The 24,225-nt window shown below is 41.7% G+C and overlaps 1 protein-coding gene across 2 annotated transcripts in view; it reads left to right on the top strand.

Annotated features, from left to right (window-relative positions):
* Positions 1 to 11,082: 11,082 nt before the first annotated feature.
* Positions 11,083 to 24,225, top strand: part of camkvl (CaM kinase-like vesicle-associated, like) — a 37,236-nt gene continuing 24,093 nt past the window's right edge. For both annotated transcript variants that reach the window (XM_035158117.1, XM_035158116.1), the window contains exon 1: positions 11,083 to 11,317. The gene's annotated coding sequence lies outside the window, so the exon portion shown is untranslated. The remainder of the gene's footprint in view (positions 11,318 to 24,225) is intronic.

The following is a 24,225-nucleotide window of genomic DNA, read 5'->3' as shown; positions in this document are numbered from 1 at the left end:
AGAGAAGCCACAGTATAACTCAAATCAACTGTGAGGAGCAGATCAGCATCACAGGATGAGGTAGGAAGAAATAGTTAAAGTGATTATAATGATTATTATGAGGATTCACAGTTGCAAATGTGCTTCAGGGAAATTTGATGCATGTCATATTCTTTATTATTGGATGTCATACTTTCAACATTTATCAATATTATTGTATTGCATGGGAATAACTATACTAAAACTAGAAACATCAAATAGTTGAATTGAACAGTCATTACCTTGAAACATTTACCTGTAGGTGTTGATGTGAGTAAAGTGAGCAGTAAATACACATGTGGCACATGTAGTTTGTGACTATTCTTCCAGATGTTGATTTTATATCTGCAGGATGTAAACATGTTCTTTATCCTGTTAGTTGTTGTTGACAAAAAGTAAAAGGTAGTATAAACTTTTCAAGTAAAAGTGGGGGGAGAGTAGTCTGAATTGGGTTGTGGAGCTGTGCACCACCTCATACATCGCACTCATATGCCAGCCGCGAGTGATTCCAATCCGGTGGGCGTCACATCCACCAGGGGGCGCTGTTATACCGCCTGGCTTCTCCTGCTACGACCGCCCACTGAGAACCATGATTTCTGGTCACTCGCTCACCCGAATCAGGTGACACCCTGTGAGGGCAACTATTGGCTCTTGTCTCAGACCTTCCCCGAGGTGATTGGTCGGAGTGACGAGCACTCAGCACGTGACCTCTACAATGAGCTTCCGCCCACGGAAGTAGATATGTACAACACGACAGTTATAATACACCGCGAATTCACCTATAGTCTTTGTTGTGGTGTTGAAATGTTGTGTCTAATGTTGTGACAGTGAGGATGTACGAGATACAGAAATCGAGTACAGACATAGTTTGATTTGTAATTTCACTCTTTTTCTTCCTTTTTCCTCTTTTCTTTCTAACTTAACGTGACATGGACTGCGTGGCATGCTGGGAAATACAGCTCTAAGCCTCCTTAGAGCCTCTCCCTGTAAAGCAGGAGGCGTTTGCATAATATTATAAATCAACATTAAATAAACATAGAATATAGGCTTTTTATGTAAAGAACAGACTTAGTCCCAAAGGGTGATTTTTTAAATTATATTTTCTGTACAATATAGTTACATTGTGGAAACAAGTTAATATATGTTTGGTAAAGGCATCATTGTTAGTTAGTTTTTTTTTAAAAACATGTTTGTAATAAAAATACTAAAAGATATAAAATAGAAATAAATAACCAGCAGTTAGAAAGAGGGGCGGCAAACAAGTGAATGTTCAAAATAAATAAGTTATGTCTGACAAAGAAGTTGGAATACATGAACACTTATCATGTCCTCCCACTTTTATTCATATTACATTTTAAAAAATTGTTAAATGCCGCAATTTTAAAACTTTTATCATAAACAGCTCATTCACAACCAGAAATGGCTTATGCTTTGCAAATGATCAATTTTACAAATAACAGAGCTAAACTGCAGATAAAGCTGTTTTTTCAAGTCAACAATATACATTTGAACGATATGAAATTTAAAGTTAAAAATAAAACTCTCTCAGCAGAGTTCTCTCCATCATGGTGGCTGTGTGCATCTGTAGTCGATAGAGATGCATATTCGTTTTGGGTGAATTATTTTGTCTGCACAAGATAAAAAATATCACCTGTTAGAGCCAATTCTTTGTGTTCATTATGAAATGTATTCTAACAAGATTGTTAATTAATTGGGAGGATTTTGATTCCTAAATTCATGTCAAATTAACACTATAAGAAATTATTTAAAATGTATTGTTAATTGTTATTTCTGATTAATCGGATGATCAGCTGAGGAAGGAGGGAGGGGCTCGTTTTTCTCTCAGCACAGCTGGAGGAAATGTTTGTAGAACGGGGCATCGGAACAGTCTTTGATCTCTGAAATTAGACATGTTTGTTCATTTTTAATTGTACCGAAAGACAAAATAATCGACGACTGCAGCGTTATGATTTAGACTTTCCCGTTACGTTCCGTTTAACCTGTCAGTTGTTGTGTTGTCTGGTAAAAGTACTGATGAAAAGTAAAAAAGTATTAACTTGTAAAGTAAAAGTGGGGGGAGAGTAGTCTGAATTGGGTTGTGGAGCTGTGCACCACCTCATACATCGCACTCATTTGCCAGCCGCGAGTGATTCCAATCCGGTGGACGTCACATCCACCAGGCGGCGTTATTGCACCACCTAGCTTCTCCTGCTACGACCGCCCACTGAGAACCATGATGTCTGGTCACTCGCTCACCCGAATCAGGTGACACCCTGTGAGGGCAACTATTGGCTCTTGTCTCAGACCTTCCCCGAGGTGATTGGTCGGAGTGACGAGCACTCAGCACGTGACCTCTACAATGAGCTTCCGCCCACGGAAGTAGACATGTACAACACGACAGTTATAATACACCGCGAATTCACCTATAGTCTTTGTTGTGGTGTTGAAATGTTGTGTCTAATGTTGTGACAGTGAGGATGTACGAGATACAGAAATCGAGTACAGACATAGTTTGATGCGTAATTTTACTCTTTTTCTTCCTTTTTCCTCTTTTCTTTCTAACTTAACGTGACATGGACTGCGTGGCATGCTGGGAAATACAGCTCTAAGCCTCCTTAGGGCCTCTCCCTGTAAAGCAGGAGGCGCTTGCATATAATTATAAATTCAACATTAAATAAACATAGAACATAGGCTTTTTTATGTAAAGAACAGACTTAGTCCCAAAGGGTGATTTTTTAAATTATATTTTCTGTACAATATAGTGACATTGTGGGAACAAGTTAATATATGTTTGGTAAAGGCATCATTGTTAGTTCGTTTTTTAAAAAAAAAACATGTTTGTAATAAAAATACTAAAAGATATAAAATAGAAATAAATACACAGTAGCAAAATATAAATAACTGCACAGCAGTTAACAAGTGAACGTTCAAAATAAATAAGTTATGTCTGACAAAGAAGTTGGAATACATGAACACTTATCATGTCCTCCCACTTTTATTCATATTACATTAAAAAAATTGTTAAATGCCGCAATTTTAAAACTTTTATCATAAACAGCTCATTCACAACCAGAAATGGCTTATGCTTTGCAAATGATCAATTTTACAAATAACAGAGCTAAACTGCAGATAAAGCTGTTTTTTCAAGTCAACAATATACATTTTAACGATATGAAATTTAAAGTTAAAAATAAAACTTTCTCAGCAGAGTTCTCTCCATCATGGTGGCTGCGTGCATCTGTAGTCGATAGAGATGCCATATTGATTTTGGGTGAATTATTTTGTCTGCACAAGATAAAAAATATCACCTGATAGAGCCAATTCTTTGTGTATTCTGTTGTTGTTTTGTCTGGTAACAGTGAATGTGATGAAAAGTAAAAGTGGGGGGAGAGTAGTCTGAATTGGGTTGTGGAGCTGTGCACCACCTCATACATCGCACTCATTTGCCAGCCGCGAGCGATTCCAAATCCGGTGGACGTCACATCCACCAGGCGGCGATATTGCACCACCTGACTTCTCCTGCTACGACCGTCCACTGAGAACCATGATTTCTGGTCACTCACTCACCCGAATCAGGTGACACCCTGTGAGGGCAACTATTGGCTCTTGTCTCAGACCTTCCCCGAGGTGATTGGTCGGAGTGACGAGCACTCAGCATGTGACCTCTACAATAAGCTTCCGCCCACGGAAGTAGATATGCTCAACACGACATATATAGTACCGTGAGTTTACACATAGTCTTTGTTGTGGTGTTTAACATTGTGTCTAATGTTGTGAAGGTGAGGATGCACGAGATACAGAAATCCATCATAGACATAGTTTGATTTGTAATTTTACTCTTTTCCCATTCTAATTCTTTCTAACTTAACATGACATGGACCCCGTGGCATGCCGGGAAATACAGCTGTAACCATCCTTAGGGCCACTCCCTATAGAGCGGGAGGCGTTTGCCTGTAATTACAAATAAAACATAAAACGTAATATACAGCCTTTTTTGTGAAAAGAACATACCGACTTTAGGAGCTTGTGTGCATGGTGCTTATTTTAGCTTTCATCTACCTTTTATCTATTATATACTTGGTATAATAAATAGAGAGAAAGAAAACACTCAAGAAACAACTGCTTTTACAAGTCATAATTCCACCCTCCAAACCTTATTTTTTTGCAACTTTAAGTAATAATAATTCAAGCAATAGAGGGTTGAAATGATATATTTTCTTTATTTTACATCAAATTCTCTGAAATTGAACAGACTGTAGGAGAAACAGTTCCCATACATCAATCAGTCATTGTCCCACATGCTGCTTGTTGTGACTTTACTTTGCCACCAGATGGAAGAAAAACGCTATCTCCCATTCTGCTGTGGAACTGTATATAGAGTCTGTGAGGAGCATGAAGAAGATGCCATGTGGCTGCATCATTCCATCAGGTTGTTCAAGTGTTGTCCACTGGAAAACCAAACAGTATCACTCACCCGAGCAGAAGGTCAGAACATGACCTGATCACATCTTACATTAAAAACATTTAATAATCAATTCACCTGTATTTATTCATAAGAGGGAATTCAGACTGAAATCGCCATTTAACTGCAGAGCAGCTCTGTGGGCAGCAGTGAACATCCTGCGTCCTCGGTCATATTATAAATGGCCAGGTCGAAGTCCCAGAGCCAAAAGGGCAACAAGCACATTTCCAACTGGTTTGATGGAGCAAACTGGGACTGTTGAACTGGCAAGCTTTCCGAGGATATCGAGCATCTCTCTCGGCCAGTGTATGATAGTCATATAACAGTTTGTTATGTCTGTGTGTCTGTCACCTATAGGATTCTGCTCATACCGGCTGCTAATGCATTCGCTTCACTTCCTTGCCAACATGACAAGAAAGGTGACTATCTCAAGATGGGAGCGGGAGAGAGATATTTCCGGGGCCGTTTGTTGGAGTGACCTTGCTACACCTCAGGAGGACGAGGAAATAGTTTGACCCAAATCTTCACCGGTGTCCTCGAAGACACACTCTTAATAACCTGAGGAATCTTGGGACCACCTCTCCACTCCTCTACCGTCCACCCCACCCCACACTCCTGTCCTAACTCTCATTGTGCCTCCCTTTTTTTGTGGTGTGTGTGCACCTTCACTCTCACAGACCCAGAAGACCACCACAGGCTGTCAAAAATCTCACAGTCACACAGTGCTTAAAATAATCAACCTAGTTGAGGAGGAGGGCTTAACAGGAACGTGTACAATAGCTCACTGCCTCAGCCTTCCTGACTGTGAGGACTCAGCTTTCCTTTTATTTCAGTGCTGGTCTCAATAGCAGTTATTACCTCCGCCAAGGAGGTTATGTTTTCATCTGCATTCTCTGTTTGTTTGCTTTTGTTTTTAAGCAAAAACTACTTAACTGGTTTCTATGAACTTTTATGGAGTGGTGGGGCATGACCCACGGAAAATAATTCTTAAATGTTAGTGTGGATCCTTATCCGGGGGATGAAAGAGTGAGACAAGGAATAGTTGATGGATCTTGAAAAATCCGACACGTTAAGAGGACTGATATTCATGAGTGTGTGCGATTTGGTGCTGATCCAAAGAAAATCCAGATCTAGTGAATTTAAATGTGGTTTCATGAGGGGACTGTTTGACTGATTGATCCAGATAAACAGGCAGATCCTGGCTTTTTTTTCTCTGTCAGGGTTTGTGAAGAGAGCAGGTGGAGCAAATAGTAGGAGCGAGGCAGGATCCAATCAAAAAATTCAGAATTTATTCCAAATAGCTCAAAACAAGGAGCAGGCCCAGGAAGAAACAAAGGCAAAACTCAAACTGTCCATGAAAAGAAAACAAGGCAGAAGACACTGAAGACACTGGAGACAAAAGTGACAAAGACCATGACTAAACAGATGACTCGACAGAGACAGAACTGAGGACTTCACTTAAATACAAACTGAACTGATGACAAACTAGAGACAGGACAAACAGGTGAAACAAATCAAGGCAACAAAACTGGAGGGAAACACACAAAGGAATGAAACACAGAATGAAAACAAATCTGAAAACAAGGAAACACAGGTCAAAGTTAAATAACCCAAAGAGTCCATAATTAGAACAGTCCAACAAAAATCAAAAACTCTTTACCCAAGAGTTTAGAGCCTGACAGAATCCTGGGATTCTCTTTCTTTAACATGTAGGGCGTTAGCGTTGGCAGAGATATGCGCTCTCCAACTTGATTTTCAACGTGATTTTCTTCAATTTATTTAATTCAAACTTTAGTGTTAGCTCACAATTCATCTTTTTAGTTTAGATTTTAGAAATCTTTTCAAATTATTTTAATTTGTCACATTATATATACACACACAAACAAACATCTGTTTTGTATGTGCTTACTCATTCTAATTATCCAATCAAATGGTCAGTAATTCAAAAACAAGCAAACCTACTGGACCCATGCATGAATTCACCGATATGCTCTAGTGATGTAATGTGAGAGTGAGCGCAAAATGACTCACCAACTCTCTGTGTGTGTTTAAAACCTGCCTCTTTACTGAAAAAGGACGGAAATAAAAGTTATTGGCGCTCCATAATTGCTTGCCCCTGTCTCAGTAAGTTGTAACCCCTCAGACAGCTGAAGAAATATCCCTGATCACCAGGGATAAGAATAGCTTCAGGATGCTGGCCTATGGCCAACGCTGAAACGTCTCGTCTTCGTTAGTTTGGGTAATTAGCGACACTGTTTCCAGCGATGCATCCAGCTGAAGAACTTCAAACAGTCCCCACTCCTGTCTGTTACAACCTTTAACTAATGAGTCGTCCTGCCATTTAAGATGCAGTATCAGGGGAAAACTAAGGGAAAACGGTAGCGTGACCGAGACCTGATCTAAGAGAGAGGTTTGGTGAAAAACAATCCACTGAAGTCACAGCTCTTTCCTTTGTGTTCATTTTTTTTCTTTTCATGCTTTTATTCCATTATCGCTGGTGAAATCTTTTTTCAGGCTTCTATTGATTTTTAAAGGTATGTAAATTTGTCCCAACCCAACGCTGGAGTCAACGAGGCATTTCCAGCCCTACATTACAACTTAAATATAGCTGCATCAATTAAACTCTCCTCTGCTGATGCATCTGATTCACATTCAGTTTTGCCGTTTTGTGTTAAAAAAAAGAGGAAAAATGGATCACAGGGTTTAGTTTAGCCTTGATTATATGAATAAATAATCTGTTCATCTTTGTCTTTTTAGTGTCCTTATAGGTTTTTCTCTTGTTTTCCCTCCTTCCCTTCATTCACTATAGCTGTCAGAGGAGGAGTGAAGTAATTACAACCTGCCTCTGACCCACACTGGCCTGCAGCCCATAGAGGAGGGCCAGGGTGGAGCGCCGCCAAGAGAACAGAAGAAGAAAAACGAGACAAGTAGCAAGAGACCGTCTGAAGAAAAGTGGGTGAACAGAATGAAGAAGCGAAAGCAGAGGAATAGAGAAAGAAGAGAGTGGCTGAGTGCGGGATGCTGATGAATGATGGAATGAAGCAGAAGAGGGCAGGACTGATGAGAGGATAGGGGGCGAGCAGGATGACAGAGGGAGAAAGGGAGGGTGAGCTTCCGACAAAAGGAAGTGGGAGACAATCCAGTAAAACACATGGTGAGTGAGTGCATGTGTGTGTGTGTGTGTGTGTGTGTGTGTGTGTGTGAGCAACCAACAAGGCAGTGCAAGCAGTACATGGTCACAGCCCTAATAGCATTATATTACTTGATGCCAAATATATGAGCTAGGAGGTTTGATTGCAGGTTGTTCGGGATTTAATTCTAAATTAAGCCTGTAAGGAGAAAATTTGCATATAAATCCATGTACCCGCGCGTTCCTCTGTGCACGCACAACAATTACAAGCGTTTAAATCAACGAGTTAAGACAACAGAGTGGGTGCCAGGGTAGCTCACACGAGGAAGAGTACACATTCACCCACAATGAGGTGTGCCTGAGTCAGGAGGGTGATTATTAAAACACATCAGTTAACGCCTGTGAGTTTTTTTTTTTTATAGCACTTATGAATCTAAACTCACACACGTGCACACACACATTCACTGAGTTCAGGCCAAGTGTGGCAGAAAGAGGGAAGGGAGCAGAAGAGATGAAACAGGTGTGAGTAAAGAGAGAGAATGTGACAAAGTGAGTGGGGGGGAGCCAGAGCTCTGAGCTTGGCTTCTCGACGGCTGCCGGCCTCGGAGCCTGCCAGCTCGGACTGGCACATTTGGCACAGCGGTGTTTGCTCTGAGTCCTCAAATCTATGATACTTTTATTTTTTCATTTATTTTTACCTCTATCTCAACGGTGGTGTCTCTGTTGGGCTTTAACGTTTAGTGTTGGTTGACCTCCTCCCTCTGCCAGCTGTGGAGGGTCTTTCACAGTGAGTGTGGTTGCATGGATTTGAGGCACTCATGGGGGTGAAGGTCAGTGCTCATCATTACAAAAACAGTGACTCATGATGATGATTCATAATGAAAGCATGATGGTCATCTCACACCTCTGTGCTGGTCCAGATCTGATCCTTCAGAACACGCCAGCGTTATCAGCCATGAGTGTTACCTGAGCATCCAGATACCAGCTGTCCAAAGTAACTGAATGCTTTCTAAACTAGAATGGTACCCAAGGCCCAATAGTCCCATCAGTCCCCTAAATATAACTTTTTACATCATGATCCAAGAATTATTCCCTGGGAAAATTGGTGTGAGTGTCAAAGAGGTGAAAAGAAATTCCTGGATCTGACCCTTTGTGTGGAAACGCTTTTAAAATGTAATGGTTTCTTTCTTGGCCCGTGTCCCGACCCTCCACTAAGTTTCGGTTGTTTAGTTTCTGTATCATCCTGCTGACAAACAAACAAACAAACCAATAGCACTCAATAGAACCCATAGCTTCTCCAACATTCTTTTTAGATTCAATCAAGCCTCGCCAAATCTCTCATCTGTTCTTGAAATGTGCTTCATTATTCTCATCAAGATCCATGAATTATTTCATGGGGAAATGTTGAAAACACCCGATCTACCTCCTTGGTTGAGGTAAATGTTGTACTTTTACTGCACAACCACATTACACAATACTGGTTACTTACCAAATTCAGATTTTACATTTTTGAAACATACACAAATATAATGCAACACATTGTTAAGGATTAAACCAATTTTTGGCTTGTGAACTTTGACTAAAAACTGTGACTTGTTGCGACTCCTTGTCACATTTCTAGGTTTTACCAAAACCTTTTTTAATGGACTTCCAGTTGTACATTAGAAATACCATGACCTGTATGAAACTTTCACCACATTCACTCTCTGATCTTATGTTTGAGATAAACATTGGAAACAGCTCTTCAAGTCTGAAGTCCAACAATGGACACAAATTGAACTTTTAAATTAGAATGTGAGATATGTTTTCATTGTGACGTTAGTACTTAATGAAAGACCTGAATACTCCCTCCACCACGGTCAGGTACCCGAGGTCGACACAAGAACAGGAAGACCAAACAGTATAATGAAATTCAATGCAACCCTGGCCCTGCAACCTAATGGTAATTTTTGATCATCAATACATACATTATATGCACGGTGACCGCCGGTAAAAACCTTGTGATTACATTTAGCCTAAACATGGACTGTAAAGGCACGACCTTCACTGCTGAGGCTTTATGCTGATATCTCTATTATTCCTGTTCTGGCCTTCTCTTCCTCACTCTTAACCCTTTCACTGTCTTATACACACATACAAACACGCACACGCACACCCACACGAAAACACACCCACACACGTGTTGGTTTTGCCTTTTTGTCCAGGTGCTTACAGTCTTTTCCAGAGACATTCACAAGAGACCTTGAATCTGCTTTGACTTCTATTTGCTGAAAGTATATTTGAACAAAAGGGAGTGTGTGTGTGTGTGTGTGTGTGTGTGTGTGTGTGTGTGTGTGTGTGTGTGTGTGTGTGTGTGTGTGTGTGTGTGTGTGTGTGTGTGTGTGTGTGTGTGTGTGTGTGTGTGTCTGTCTGTCTGTCTGTAAAGGCTGCATGAACAGAAAAGCAATATCTGTTGCATCAGACTCACCTTGCTCTCTCTTTCTCTCTCACACACACATACACTGCTCTTTTCTCTCTCTCTTTCCCCTCCCTGCCACACACACACACACACACACACACACAAACCCACTAACAAGCATGTGCACAACTAACCTCACAGGCTCATAGAAACCCAGTAGTTAGTTCCTGCGTCATTACAGTAGCCATCTGTCAGTATGCAGGCACACATACACCGACTTGGCCGTGTGTAGCCTATGTACACACACACACACACACACACACACACACACACACACACACACACACACACACACACACACACACACACACACACAGGACTGTATGAGGCCACATTCCATCCACAACCACACGCATTAACCAATAAGGAAATACCTCCCTCCAGTGACCCTTCCTGTGACCTTCCAGGTTTCCACTCCCTTAATATTCCTTATTTCTTCTTCTCCTTTTCTCTTCTCCTCTCCCATCCTTCTCTCCATCCCTACCCACATGAATCGGTCTGTCTGCGTCTGCCAAAGACTGATGTCACTGACCACCATGTGTGCCTCCACTGTTTGTGTGTGTGTGTTTGTGTGTGTGTGACATGAAATGATGAACGCTGAGGTATAATCCCACGGTTTTAATCTCGACCATTCCCAATCCGCTGCCTGCACACACCGGACGGCCGGAGCAACTCAGACTCACAGAACAGACACTGAGTTAGTTGTGTGTTTAAACCTGTAAAGAGGTATTGTTGGTAGAGCTGGGCAGGACACACACTTCACACACCTCAAGCAGTCTTTGATAATGATAATAATCTCATATTATTCAAAGATGCCCACCTGCTGTAGACACACACACACACACACACAGAGAGAGAGAGAGAGAGAGAGAGAGAGAGAGAGAGAGAGAGAGAGAGAGAGAGAGAGAGAGAGAGAGAGAGAGAGAGAGAGATTATTTATTTCTCATGGGTGGGAGACAGTGAGTGAGTGGGAGGGAGGGAGGGAGGGCGGGCGGCACTCAGAAACAAGCAAACTATAATTCTCACCGAAGAACAGACAGTCGTGCCAGAGCAGTGGCTGCGGTTACTTCACCTCTCTGACGCTCTCTGTACGTCAGCAAGTATTAGTATCATTGTCATATATCTTTCTTCTGCTTCTCCCACTTCGAGTCCAGGTACCAAGTAGGAGGACCAGAGTTTCCATTTATTTTGGATAGGGGGAGCTGCAAACACGCGCACCCACACTTCTCCGGAGCCGCGACAACTCAAGGTAAGTCAACTCTGCGGGTCGGTGCGTTCATTTCGCTTTTTTTTCATTCAATGAGGCTGATGCTGGTGGGAACGAGGAGTCGATTACAAAAGAGATAGAAGAGGTGTTTTCTGCCGCGCTGCCTCCATCACCGCTGCTGCTGCTGCTGCTGCTGCTGCTGAGGGTGATGCGCGCTGTGTGCGGCCGCCGTGCGTAAAAAGCAGCTGCGGCGAAAATCTCTTATCTCCGGCAGGAGCAGGATGAACAGGAGGCTGCTCATTGTGCCAAAATAAAGTTATAGTCAGGTACATGTAGGAACGGACTTGTTGAATTTAGGTGTTGTCAAATGAATGAGGGGTCGGCAGCAAAAGCAGTCACTGTTCATCCATGGAGCGATTTTAACGCACTTGGCAAACTTTGGAGGAGGTTATGTTTTCACCCCGTTTGTTTGTTTATTTGTTTGTTTGTTAATAGGATTGTGCAATAAAAAAAAACTACTGGATGATTGAAACCTTAAGGATGCATGTAATGGTCAGAAGACCCAATACATTTAGGTGTGGATCCGGATCAGGGGGTGGATCCAGGATTTTCTTTTTCATTTTATTCAACATTGCCAGATAAGGCGGGTATTTGTTGTTTTTTACATTTTCTTTGATTTCAGAAAATTCATGAATCTTGATGAAAAAATCTGGCACATTTAGGGGACTGCTATGTGTGAAAACAGGGTCCTGGTTTAATAAGAGGACTGACCTACTGGGTGCTCCATTCCTATGCTTTTATTATGTCAAGGCTTTCCTTAGAAATAAAATGAATGTGCAGCGTTCACTCACAGAAGTGGCAGGTTTAGGTTTCATGATCATCACGTTTGCTCTTTCAAAGCCCCTCATCAACTAGAGTCATTTTGAAATCAAAGAGCCTCACAGTTGGTTCACACTGGAGAGTCATTTTGCAGCATTGAGAAGTTTTCCTCTGAGATTATCTGTCTGCACTCGTTGAGTCTTCCTTGAAGCAAAAGCAAGGCGTTTACCTTCCGGTCGTCGCACCTTCTCCACCTCTGTCTGACTCTGTGAAGCTGCTGCATCCAGCTTCAGCATCCCCACTTGTTAATTATGCATCAAACGCTCCAGAAGCACCAACCACTTTACTAGGTCAGCATAATGACTGTGGGGTTTATGAAGAACCAAGGCTGAAGCTCTTAGGCTTTAAATGGACTTTTGAAAGAACCGATAACACAATAAGGTCAAATGTTGGGAGAGAGAGAGAGAGAGAGAGAGAGAGAGAGAGAGAGAGAGAGAGAGAGAGAGAGAGAGGCAACAGTTCTGCTTCGTGGTACAACAGTAGAGCACATACATAGCACTACACTAAAATCACGATTGAAGGTTTTTATAGCTACACATATATCAAAATTGATTGTGTGTTTATTAAAGCCACAGCAGAGAGTATCTCGTATTTCATTTTTGGTCAGTCCACCCATGGCCTCGTTAACTTGCTTTATATGAGCCCTTTCGATTTCACAAAGAGGGAGAGCAGAGACAACATCAGTGAAAATAAAGTGTGTTCAGGCGGCTGCTGCACCCCAGAGACGGACTAAAAGAGGTTACGGAGCTTAGAAAGTGAACAAAGTAGGAACAGAGGCTGGGGATGACACAAGGGGGGCAGACGAGAAAAACAAGTGGAAATATGTTGTCGCCCAAAAATATCTATCTATCTGTCTGTCTATCTATGCATCATCCATCCATCTGTCCTTTATCTATCTATCTATCTATCTATCTATCTATCTATCTATCTATCTATCTATCTATCTATCTATCTATCTATCTATCTATCTATCTATCTATCTATCTATCTATCTATCTATCTATCTTCTCACCCGTTCTTCCGTGCTGCTGTCGTATAATCCGACCTGTGTTTTATCTTTAAATTCTCTCGAGACCTCATTTAGAGTTTGTGGCCTCAGCCTAAAGGACAAAAGGCTTTCAAATCATGTGTCTGCCTTTTTTTTTTCGTGTACCGCACTGTTCACGGCAAAAAAACAAAAAAAAAACTCTGCTATCCTTTTTTCACTGGACAAGCTAGATAACTGACAGACCACAGACCGAGCACACAGTCAAACAAAGGTGGTTTCAGTGATTTGCAGCATGTATTTGTTCAGGTGTTCACAGACTTTATGTTTTGTCGTCACTAACTTTGTTGTTTTGTTTTTTTTGGGGGGGAAGGGGTTGAGAAAGGAGGATGCAGCTCAAGTTATACCCTGTATCCACACAGTTCAGTCTGCTGCCTTTTTAAAGAGCAGGATTCATTTTGGAGATTTCCAGCTGAGGGACCAACGATGATGCACTCATCAGTCAGAAACATTTGGGGAATGAAGTACATCAACGGGATGGATACATAAGAGACGAGTACATTTGTAAATCATCTCACAGAAAAATCTAACTTAGATGTAATGGCTTTATATGATCTGTGTGCTTGGTCGTGTCGTTTTGAAACTGTTGAGTGAAGCCTTTCGTGCTTTATGTCTACATTTGCTTGGTTTGGTGCATGGTTAGATTTTTAACAGGAAGATCAACAAAAACAACAAACAAAAACACATATATAACAAAACTAGAAAGGAACTCAATAGAATGCAAACCTCCAGAGGCCCAACAGTCAGTCCCCTTAAACTCTACCAAGCCAATCCAAATTGCAGCACTCGGATATAAGTCTCCTAAATTTGCCTGATTCGGAAACCAGTTGTCAAAAGCAACTATGATGGTACTCTATGGAGCGCATACCTCCGCCAAGATATAATTTCCCTCATTGTCTGGATCTGCACCAAAAGTTAATAGGTTCTGTCTCAGCCCATATCCCATCCTTGTACTAAGTGTTCCGGAAATCCATTTAGTAGTTTTTGTGTAAGCCTGTTCACAAACAAACAACCAAATGGACAGCAGTGAAGACGAACCAAGACTGGCACTCAGAGCACATACCTCCATCAAGGTTCCCAAATTGCACACACTCATAGATAGCAGTCCTCTAAATTCACCTGATTTTCTTTCATCAAGAGCAAAAAACAAATTCCTGGCCCTTTTGTTAAAATCTGCACCAAAATGTGTTGGGTTCTTTCTTGACCCATGTCCCATTCTTCCACCCAGTGGTGGCAATCCTTTCAGTTGTTTTTGTGTAATGCTGCTAAAGAAAATAATTTTAAAAAATCCTAGATCTGCCCTTTTGTCTGGATACACCCAAAAATTCCTTCGATTATTTTTTGCCCATGTCCCCAAGTTTGATGGAAGTCCACGAAGCTTTTGATTAACACTGCTGACCAAAAACCAAACTAAATAACCAATCAACAAACAGACAGCGAAGATCACATATATATCGTAGCATAGGATATAATAAAACAATTCGCTTAGGTGTAAAGTTACTTTAAGACATGGGCCATGATTTATTTTCTACCTTTAGAAATACAAACATGTAAGAGATGAGGTTTCGGTGGAGGTATTCACTCTCCTCTGAATAACGCTGTTGAACAACTTGACCATCAATAAACAAGTTCTCCAGCTGACTTGCTTCTCAGTTTCATGTTGTTTTAATTTACGAACAGGTCTGTTCAACAAACAGGAAAACGCTGACACAGTTCTGTGGTCTCATAATAAAAGATCTATAAGAGCTCGGTTTCTATCCAAGTCCATGTCTGCCCCTGTTTTGAATGCAATTAAATGGAAGAGTGAGCGTTGATTGCTTTACACCGGACGCTCAACATCAGTGCTATTGATTATCAGACCACTTCGTCGAGGGTGATGAATGTTATTAAAACTCCGGTCAAACACAAATATGTTTCAGGTAATGCCTTTATGACAGAAACACCGAAGAAAGAAGGGAGTATGTGGAAGGGATGAGTGATGCTCATGTTTACAGTAACATTGGTGGTATCGATCAGCCCACATATTTCTCTGAGTTGACTCACTGCGGACTGAAAGGAGAGGGTGAAGGAAGGAGAGAGAGAGAGAGAGAGAGAGAGAGAGAGAGAGAGAGAGAGAGAGAGAGAGAGAGAGAGAGAGAGAGAGAGAAAGAGAGAGAGAGAGAGAGAGAGCAGCATTTCTTGTCCTGACCCGGCAGATAGGAGCCATGTTCACAGATTTATGATTTCACCAAAAGGAAACCTGATAGGATGGTTGTGTAGATGCTGGTGATGCGGGCATCAATATTCAGTAACTAATGGCATAATGGACGTTAATGGTGGATGAGAGTAAACGCCCTCTGATTCCCATGTTGTTGAAGGTGAACGTTTCCCACTGAGATTCTTCAGAGTAACAGGCTTCTGCTGCAATACGCGAACAAAGTGTCCACAACCACAGAGAGTTTACAGCAGCGCGAGGATGGGTTGCAGATGGTGGTTGCAGGAGATTAAGTGTTGCATCGATCCAGCAGAATGACTTTTCGAACCCTGCGTGTGACGGAGAGTTCGCTCTAGACTATAGTTCACCTATTTGGCGGCCGGGAATGATTCTCACGTGGCCCAGGGGCTCGGAGGTATCGCTGTTGTTTGTCAAGGATTCGAAAAGGAAGGAAATCTGTATCACCCTGGCCCAAAAACATAAGGTGAAGGAGATAAACCAGAAGAACACGTAATGAGTACACTCTGAAACCAGCTAGAGTGTAAAGAAAATCCTCCTCCTGTAATTTACCACATGTGCCACCTATATTACATAAGGATGAGCTTCAGGATAAACTGCACACAGAGCATATGTTTGTTTGTTTACTCCTTAACTGAGTTTGGTGCCAGAGGTTTCTCCTGCCCTCCTTACTCATCTACTGCCTTCCTGCTCTCACACCCTCCCATCAACTCTCATCTGCTCCCTCTGTCCTCTACTAACCCCCAACAACACGCTATCTATCTATCTATCTATCTATCTATCTATCTATCTATCTATCTATCTATCTATCTATCTATCTATCTATCTATCTATCTATCTATCTATCTAACTATCTATCTATCTATCCAACCATCCATCTATCCAACCATCCATCTATCCGTCTTACTAAAAAGATCACTTGTGTAACATAGTGTTTGCCATTTGAATGAATGAATGGATGAATGAAAATAAATAAATAAAACGAAAAAAAAAAGTTTTAAGTCAAGTAAAGTAAAAACAACAGCATATATATAAACTTCATATGTAAATCTCTCACGTGATATATTATTGTAGCACATTGTCTTAGAAAACAGAAATGGCTGCTTACTTCACCAAATGCACCTTATTAAGATCCCCCCCCATTATACTGTATTTAGCCTATACCTCTTATCCTCTAAAGGGGCTCGAGCCAATTCCAGCTGGGCAAGAGGCTCATCAGTGTATCGCAGGGCCATTAAATCATTCACACTCACATTCTCACCTTTTGTCAAATTTCGGATCTCCAATTAACATGAATTCCAATCTGCATGTCTTTGGACTGTGGGAGGAAGACGGAGCACCTGGAGAAAAACCTCACAGACACAGGGAGAACATGCAAACATCACAAAAAGACTAGACACTCATGTCTAGAAGCAAAGTTTAGATCTATAAAAAATGATGATGTAACCCAGAGAAAAATGTCTAGCATCTACCATCTTGATGACAAACATCATGGTCTCACAGATGGACTATAGGGACACTCAGCACAGGGAGAAATGAATGCGCAATAAAAACTGGCTATAGCCACAGCAGCAGGAAGGAAGACATATTCTCTAATATAATCTTTAAAGCTGCAGCATCTCTATCGGCACCTTTTGTTTCAGTCGCACCAACAGCAAACTAAATTCTAACAATTCAGCCAGTGAAAGCTTGTAACCTACAGAGCTAGCACCAGTTAGCGTAGTCGCTGATAATGAGTTTCATAGTTTGTTGAAATGAAAGAAACAATCAGCAAATTACTGAATCAACAAAAGGCAGCTCATTTTTAATACAGCAGTTTTTAATACATTAGCTTATAAATACTACTACACAACATATAGCCATTGTATTGCTGTATTGTCATACGAGGCTACCATAGCATGTTTTTTCGGTCGTTGAATATTGCTGGTATTACATAAAACAGCATTAGCCCACAGTTAAAACCACACAACCTACAAAACATTTACAATGGCAGTAATCCCAGATTCGGGTCACTGCCAAAACGCAAGCGACTGATCCCGCAGCCAGAGATCTGTTCATCAAATTTCAGCCAAATTCACCCGTAACTTTCTGAAATATTTCTGCAGAGAGAGGGACAAAGAGAGGAGAGAACACATGCACCCACCAATCTCACTGGCAGAGGTAATGAAAGAAGTGAAGCATGTGTTACTACACTAACACACGCACACACATCAGCTACTTCCTCACAAACACACACACACACTGAGACAAGAAATAAAAGGAAACTATTGATGTATAAAGTATAAAGTCTTATTAATGTCTGGTATCTACAAGTATATTGAGAGTTTAGAATTTAGATAAGAAAACTAGAAGAGCACTCAGGGAACACATATTTCTTTCAAGGCCAAACATTCACCAAAAACCACATATCATTTTACTAGATAGAGATTATTGAATGTGTTGAAAAATGCAATGTGAAAGAAAGAGAAAACAGAGAACCTGGACCTACATCCGCAGCAAAATTTAATGGGTTGTATTTTAATGGTAGTTATTGTACAATCCCGCTGACTAACAAACAAACATAAGCAGGCAAGACCATATCTTCCTTGTCGGAGGTATTTAATAAAAAAATGAATTTTTTAGTGTTAGTCTGAATTCTGAAACATTTAATTCAATTAAACTGGTTATCAACAGCCTGAATATGGTTGATGGGTGATATGATTACCTGTGACTCACCTGTGTATAGGTGCAGATGGTGTGGCGTGATCCCACTGGGTTCCTCCAGCTCTGGCAGTCGATAAGTAGGTCATCGATTTGTCCGCCGTCAGGTCCGATCATGCAGAGCAGTTTTCTGACCGTGCACACGTTCAATCTAATTGTTTCACCTGAAAAGCCAACTGGAGTAATAAATGTAGTTTCAGTTATTGAAAATATTACTTCTCCATTTGTGCATTTCTCACTCAACCTCCCTTAGCCCTTACACGATTACTTGCCTGCACATTTTGTTTTAGAGGAGAGTGAAGAGAAAAAGCAAATGTCAGTGAAATCCCCGCAATTCTGCTTTCGTTCCACTTGAAAGGTTGTTGCACGGGAAATAAATAGCACGCTGCAAAGACTTCTTTCATTTCCTCTCGCCGTTTGCGTGTTCAGATGTACAGTATATAGATTCATTTTGAATTCATGCAGTCTGTTCATTTCACCTCAGGTGATAGCAACACATCCATTTTACGCTGAATCTCTTCATCAGCATGTCAAAAGTTAACTCAAAATTACCTTGACAGCCGGATAAGAAAACATAGCTATTGATTGCTGACCTTTGCTCAGCGGTGTCGGACTTCGTCTATAAAAACCTACCAAGTATAAGAGTAGAAAAGACAGGTGACGTAATCTTCCGATCCAACTCCCGGAGTTCGGAAGCCACTTAATCGCTCGGATGAAAGAAGTGTTTTTCTGCGTTTTGTTGTAGGATACTGAATTAACTAGTATTCAAGGCCTTGTAAATACATATGTGGCGAGAAACAATGAATTAGTAATGAGCTATCCTATTCCCATGGCTGTCTTATGTTAGAGGGAAGAGAGGGAGGGAGATTGGAAGCGACAGAGAAACAGGGATAAACGGAGAGATGGAAGGGAAAAGAGCGATGGAGATAGAGACAGAAAGCGTGTGCTTTCTATCTTATTTTTTCCGCATTCCTTCCAGCTTCATCTCTCAGCCTCTTTTTCTCTCTCTCTCTCTCTCTCCTTTTGGCCCATCTCGCACATCTTTTCTCCACCTCTTCTAATCTATCATTAGACTGTTGTGCGACCGACTGCAGTGGCTTAGAGAGGAATTAGGAACAGAGAAAGAAGACGGTGAAACCAGACTGCCAGAGTTTGACTTCCTCCAAATGCCCCCTGGAGACCAAGCGGCATACGCTAACACACTTCCATCTGATTTCTTTGTTTCCTCGTGCGGGTTCACACTGAACAGGGTTGAACTGGAAGCGCATATATAGGCTGTCCAGAATCAGTCTTTCTTTGAGTTCAGCAAAAGAAAAAGTGTTGAAACTGGGGTAAAATCTGGGCCAGCAGAGCTAGGACACAGAGCACAAGTGATGGAATGTAATGATGATGAGAAACAAAAAATAGAAGCACAAAGGAAACTATAACTTAAGTGTAGCGATCACTTGTTATTACTTGCTCGTTATATATGTCATTGGGATTCATAATTTGTTCTTCCTCCTCCAGCCCCGGCTATATCGCCCCTTACATAACACCCCAAGCTGTTGTAAAGATGGATCCAACAAGCCATTGCTTTATCAGTCCTTCAACTGTGGCTCCCCATCCGATCATATTGTCGTCTGCCAAGACTACAACCCCTCATCTTCTGTTTGACAGTCCCCTGAATAGTGATATACTGTAGCTAAGGCAAGCTACGGAAGGGCTGCTGCTTTTTTAATTGAAAAAAATGTGTTAGGGAGTTTGCACCAGAAGAAATGTTCAGGGAGACGGCAAAGACAATTAGAAAATGATGATCATACAAACTCAGGGAAGTAAGATACATTTGAAGTGCTTTCATTGCTCTTGTGGGGGAAAGTGTCAAGCGTCTCGACTTCCTCGACTCAAGAGATGACTCTTGTTGTGTCTCAATTCAGGGACTGCATCCTTCAGAGAACGAGGTCGACCTTGCCTCCTTTGTGGGCCACAACTGAAATGAGATGGTCGGGCCTACAGAGGATTTCAGTGATTGGCGTCACCAGCTCATCCCGCTGTTGCTTAGCGACAGGGCCAATAGTTTGACATGACGGGAACGTTTTAATACCCCTAGGTTTTTTAACATGTGTGTTGTTGAGTTGAAGTGTGATATTAAAGCATTGGGTGTCTTGTCGCTTGCTGGCATCATTACCTCCTTGAAAAACACTTTTTCATCAAAGCACGATGAATCCTGGAATACGTTGGGCCTGGAAGGATCCACCTGTAGGAGCCTTCAGTTCTCAGGGATGGAAGGACGCATTTCCCGGCCGCGTTCAAAGGAGCCTTCAAAATGAGATTGTCCAGTGGCACCTCTGTGATGCAATTAACTAGTCTTCAAATGCAGCCTCAGAAGGATGCGGCCCCTGAATTGAGACGCAGCTCTTCTAGTCTTTACTATTGTGATGCTGCTTTGCTTTGAGGCAGAAATAGGAATCAGGATGAGTTTCTGGGCTTCAGAGTTCAGCAGCTGAAACCCGCTGTCCGCTCAGCCACAGAGAGGAGGAGATATAGGAGGGAGAAGAAAAGAGGTCAGAACTGATCCGGATTTATTGGCTCAGCTGGTCATAAAGGAGGCTTTATCATCACATTGCATTATGCACTGCCAAGATCTCTGCTATAGCTACAGGTGAAAGATGACTGCTGTGCCGATGCAGATTCGCTCAGTCTCTCTGTCTCCCAGGATGGATGAGTTTAATACTGAGGTGGTTAGAAACGCATGCAGGCAGATTTCCTCACTGAAGTGCATTCTTTATACTCTGACTCCTGGAATAAAGATGCCCCCCCTCCTCCTCCCATCCCCCCACATTTCCTCTTTCTTCTCCTTCTCCTTTTCTCGCTTTGCTTCATTACTTCATCCTCCCCATTTATTGCTTTCATGCAGCCATCTAAGAGACAAGCAGATAGAGAGAGATATTGACGCCATTAGATGTGCATTAAACCAGATGCTCATGAACACTACGATATCGATTGTTTTGTTGGTCTCATTCATTCATGAAATAACTCACAAGTTTACAAGTTCATTGATGACAAATTGGCCCTGTTCCAATGGGCAGAGTGCATCGTTTGTGCTCTTAGTATAACAGTATAATGACAATATATACATGTCTACACAGTGGTGTGCACATGTATAATTCAATAAATCAATATGCTTGATGGATAATCGGGTCATAAAATTCTCAAACCCTGAAAAATAGAGACTGGCTTGCCTTTGTAGAGACATGGCACTGAGAGGTTTGGAGACAAGGGGCAGTGGGGGAGCAGGACTGTGTGGGGATTGGTGGAGATAACCACTCTTGTCCACCTCATCAAAAAAAAGAGCCAGAAAAGCAATGTCAAAAAAAGAAATGTCGAGAAATGCATCGAAATGGGAGAAAAGCTAGAGCATGCTCTGCCTTTGCTCTGACCTGGTTCCAGTTAATCCGCCTACTTTACACGATGAACATTACCTCCACACTGTATTTATAGAGCCTTTCGCTGTGTGTTATTGTGCGTAAGCCGCTGTGTATATGAATGTAATTTTTTATATGTAGCCCTGATTGTAGAGCGAGTGCCGTTAGTCTGTGTCATACAGGGACAGGGGGGTCTAAAATCACCGTAAGTTAAAAAAAGTACCCACGTTTAAACCCCTCTATGCAACACGCTACAATCCTTGAGGCAGAATTTTAGAATCATTGGGGAAACATTATATGAATCAGTTCCTCTGATAAAGCACAGGATGTTTTTTCCAAAGAAAGCTTGAATTTGATATAGCTAAGAATATTTCCACTGTCTCAAATGTACAATGTCTGTATTCACTGTACAATATAAAACATACTCAGCTTTAAAGAGAGGGGATGCTTTCAGACATGCTGGCTGGATCGACAGTTGTCTATAGGCCATATTCAGGCTGAGTTTGGGTCTACATGGAAAAACACAGCTCTCTCGTTCCTTTGAATGAAGCCAGTCCAGCAATGCACAGGATCATGGTAATGGCAGTACAATGCTACATCATCCAGCAAAGCGCTGTTTTGGACAATTACATGCTAACACACATAGTTGGTGAATTACAAAACAAAGTATTTCTGCTGTTAACGTGCTACTGTCGGAAGGAAAATCTAAATATTGCAGCTTTGATCCTGTATCTGAGTATTACTGTTGCATGTATCTGTTCTCAGATCAGATTTCATTGCCTCATCTGTGTGCCAGGGCACCCCACCTGTATGTTGTTTCAAAACAGCGCTGTTAGCAGCGTGAATGCCCTCTTAGCCTTCTCACCTGCGGCACTTTTGTCTAAACTCTGCTCTGCACTGAATCCTCTCTTTTCAACCCTGTCTCGTAAAATATTTATTCAAAGTTGTCGGATAGGAGAAGTTTGTGCCAATCATTCCCAAAGCTGCTGAGATATTTAAGTCCAAAAACAAAGTGGCTGACTGACTGACCGATATTGCCATCCCGCTGCTAGGGATGCTGCTAATTATGTTACTTATGTCTTAAAGATGACAAGACAATACATTGACTTTTTCTCTGTCTCCCCCAGTTTGAGTGGCATTATATCTCTGATTTCAAAGCCCCATCACTGTATTTGCCCAGGCACCTTCCCCAGCCACCGTCCTGTGACTATATTTGTGGTATAGTGATGTCATAGTTACTGAATTGGAAAAATCATTATGAACACAATGTAGACAACATTAGTACATGAGGATACATTCTCACAGTAGGCTCAAGTGGCCCAAATCCAACTTTTTTGGCTCATATGTAAAAAAATGTCAAGACAGTCACATGGAACCTGGTCTTTTCCATATCAGTTTGGGTCACCTCAGGACGGATGCATTCGACCTTGACGATGTGTCCCAATACCGTGCAGGCAGGTGTAACTTGGTCAATAAAAACATGGAAGACAGCAGCGACAGAGGTTGTCAGTGGTAGGACAGTGAGGTGTTAGACCTTTTACGTATTTGGGGTGAAAACATCAATGTACAAACAGGGCCACAAAGAATGTGGCCGCAATGTCAAAGGAGTCTGAAAGCTAAGTTCAAGGAAGACAAAGATTCAAACAAACGCTGTAGTCAGCTCACCCGTCCGTTTTACAATGAGCGTGACCATTTTTAGGGTGATAAACCGAGCTGTTAGCCACTTGATGGTCAAAGGGTTAGGGTTAGGGTTAGGGTTAGGCCTGTAAACTCCAAGGAGTGGAACATCTTCTGCTCGCAGCCACCAATTAATGATAACAAGACGGGTAAGTTAACTAGCTACCTGATTATTCTTTAAACATATAAGTTACCCAGTTTCCAAATATCGGATTTACTTGCTTGAGGATTTGCAAGCGGTAAAAGACCACAGACACACTTTTGTCTCCCAAAAGGAATAAGGACAGTCAAAAGAAACCCCAAAAATCTGATTTTGTATTATTTGATAAGCAGATGCGGTTTTCCCTTTCACTAAAACCCAGTTGAGAAATCTACACGCTCACCTCCAGCGAGCTCCACAGGTACACTGGATGCTATAAGGTGTGAGCAGTATACCCACACACTGTTTAAAAATAGAGAGGGCCCTGACAGTCCTACACGAAGATTCACAGCAGAGACCTCTCCATTGAATTGGTCTCAAGCCTTATGACTCTTATCCAAAACTTCAATCACTGCTCCTTTCTCCTCCTCTTCCTCCCTTCTCTTCCGCTCCCGTCTCTCTCTCCAGGGACGGGGTTTTGCTGCTATAAGTCTTCTATCACACTGAATATTTCACAGAAGTACTCTCTCTCTCTCTCTCTCTCTCTCTCTCTCTCTCTCTCTCTCTCTCTCTCTCTCTCTCTCTCTCTCTTGCACACATACACACACTGCTGACTTTCTCAGAGAAGTGTTCTCACTTTCATCCCCCTGCGTTCTTCACATCTGACATCTTCCATGCTTTGTCTCCATCTTTCATTCTTCCCTTTCCTTGTCAACTTCATCTCAATCTTATTTTCTCCTCTGAACGTTACTCTTCGTCTGGCACCAGTACTCACCCCTCACTCCTCTTCACTTTCCTCTCTCCTTCTCAATCATTCTCACCCTATACCAAACCTGCTGCTTCCTTTCCCATTTCTAAATCCCGTCTCCTAACAATGATTTCTGGCATCTCCTATTA

Source organism: Hippoglossus stenolepis, chromosome 6 (assembly GCF_022539355.2).
Source record: "Hippoglossus stenolepis isolate QCI-W04-F060 chromosome 6, HSTE1.2, whole genome shotgun sequence".
NCBI lineage: Eukaryota > Metazoa > Chordata > Actinopteri > Pleuronectiformes > Pleuronectidae > Hippoglossus > Hippoglossus stenolepis.
This window is presented reverse-complemented; position numbering and strand designations above follow the sequence as displayed.